Below are 2679 nucleotides of genomic sequence, written 5' to 3'. Positions count from 1 at the left end.
TAATAGCCTTATGTCAAAATAATTTAAAATTTTAAAAATGATTATTTAAATTTTAAAAAGTTGTAATTGAGGAAACGTTTCATTGTATAATTAAAAGAGAACGCTCATATGGTAAGACTTCATTAATTAGGATGACTGGGGAAAAGTCATCTGGGTGTAGTATACACACATTATCATGTATTTTCAAGCAAAATGAGTTGTGTTGATTTCAGATACTTAAAAGTGCTACCTAGTAGAAGTTTTGATTTCAAGTTTTGATCAACATTGTTTGGTATTAACTTCTTAAGGCAGTAGGATAAGGAGATTATATTGCTTAAGGCTCTTTTCATATTTTAATTGAGTTAAAATACTTAAGTGAGTCTTACGGAACATTTGGATACAGTTTACTTTCTTAATCAATAGACATTGGCCTTAATTATGAGGTAGCATGGGTTAATACCCTTATATATTCTTGTTCTCTTTTTTTTTTTTTTTTTTTTTTTTTGAGATGGAGTCTTGCTCTCTCTCCCAGGCTGGAGTGCAGTGGCACTATCTCGGCTCACTGCAAGCTCCACCTCCTGGGTTCACGCCATTCTCCTGCCTCAGCCTCCCAAGTAGCTGGGACTACAGGTGTGTGCCACCATGCCCAGCTAAATTTTTGTATTTTTAGTAGAGACAGGATTTCACTGTGTTAGACAGGTTGGTCTCGATCTCCTGACCTCATGATCTGCCTGCCTCGGCCTCCCAAAGTGCTGGGATTACAGGCGTGAACCGCTGTGCCTGGCTGTTCTCCATTTTTATTATAAAGATAAACCTCAGTTTACCTTCATCCAGAATAAAACAAACTCTGATTTAGTGATTTAGAGTTGGTGATGTTTTATTTTGGGTGAATTTTACCTAATAGTCTAGTATTGGAAATATCTAATTTATACCTATGGTAATGGTTGATTTGCTTAGAGACATTGGTTTTCTTCATATTTTGGAATCCTTCATGATGGAAGCAGATAAATTTCATTTTATTTTTTTAAATGGCAAGTGTATGTTTAGTGTTCTTTAACTATTGGTTATTTTAAGTTAAACTTGAAATGCCATTTTGGGGGAACGGACGGGCCCCCCAAATCTGGCCATAAACTGGCCCCAAAACTGGCCATAAACAAAATCTCTGCAGCACTGTGACATGTTCTTGATGGCCACAACGCTCACACTGGAAGGTTGTCGGTTTACCGGAATGAGGGCAAGGAACACCTGGCCCACCCAGGGCAGAAGACCGCTTAAAGGCTTTCCTAAGTCTTAAACAATAGCATGAGCGATCTGTCCCTTAAGGACATGTTCATGCTGCAGATAACTAACCGTAGCCCATCCTTTGTTTCAGCCCACCCCTTGGTTTCCCATAAGGAATACTTTTAGTAAATCTATAATCTATAGAAACAATGCTTATCACTGGCTTGCTGTCAATAAATATGTGGGTAAATCTCTGTTCGGGGCTCTCTCAGCTCTGAAGGCTGTCTACCCCCTGATTTTCCCACTCCACACTCTGTATTTCTGTGTGTGTGCCTTTAATTCCTCCAGCGCCACTGGGTTAGGATCTCCATGACCGAGCTGGTCTCGGCTGGCCATCAATTTTTTTTTTCAAAAAATCAATCTGACATTAATAAGGCAAATCATGGGTCACGTTAAAAAGGCGCACCCTTTTCCCCTCTTATTCTTACTTCAGTTATTTATTTTATTTCTATGCTTATTCATTTTGCTAAGATATCAATCTGTTCTTTCTTCATTTTGAGAGAATGCCAGGTTGGAAACTTTAAAAATGAATTTTTTTTTTTTTTTGGTAAAAATTAGAAACAAAAATAGCATACCTGAAAAAGTAAAAATTGAGAAGAAAACGTGGATTAGTACTTTTTTGGCAATGGTGTAATAGCACATTGATTTCTTGGTAATGAGGTAAAATTTACTTCAACCATCATGACATAACTGTGAAAAGAGTTTGAATGCCGAACATTTCACACAATTCTACAATTGTTGTGTGTTCATTTTAAAAACACATAAATATGTTTCTTCAGGGACTTTAATATGATTTTCAATGATTTCTCTGTGGGACTGGATAGACTAATGCTTTTAATATCCATCCCTCTAATGAGAAAGCCTTGAATGTTTAGTAATTTTTTTGACATACTCTTCAAGGGCTGGACGGATAAGAGCTACTTCCTAGCACAGGGAGCTTACTGGTGTGGCTACCATGGAAACAGCCTACCCCACCCCCACCACAGAGAACATCAGAATTGGTGTCTGAAGTTCTTATTGGAATTCTCCCATGTCTCCACATTTGAGAAACACAGGCTGTGATTGCATCTAGTTCATCTGAATTTAACTACTGAAATTTTAGAAAGCTACAGTCTGAATCTGATCTTTGTATTTAGGCCCTTCTATAAACTCCTTTCTGATAAAATGAAAATATTTTTGTGCTAAGGCTCCAAAAGTAGTACACAGAGATTTAGAATTATGGTTGATGACTTAAAATGGTATTAAAATCAATCTGAGAATTCACACTTTATGTGTATTTAAAATATCAAGAAATTCTTATCGAGTATATAGTTACATTAATGATTTGTATAGTATCTTTTTTTGCCTAATTGATCCAACTTGACTGAAGGGAATTTTTTTCTCTGTATCACAAAACACCCCATAAGTTATTCATAAGAA

Source organism: Macaca thibetana, chromosome 9 (assembly GCF_024542745.1).
Source record: "Macaca thibetana thibetana isolate TM-01 chromosome 9, ASM2454274v1, whole genome shotgun sequence".
In the NCBI taxonomy this organism is placed as follows: Eukaryota; Metazoa; Chordata; class Mammalia; order Primates; family Cercopithecidae; genus Macaca; species Macaca thibetana.
This window is presented reverse-complemented; position numbering follows the sequence as displayed.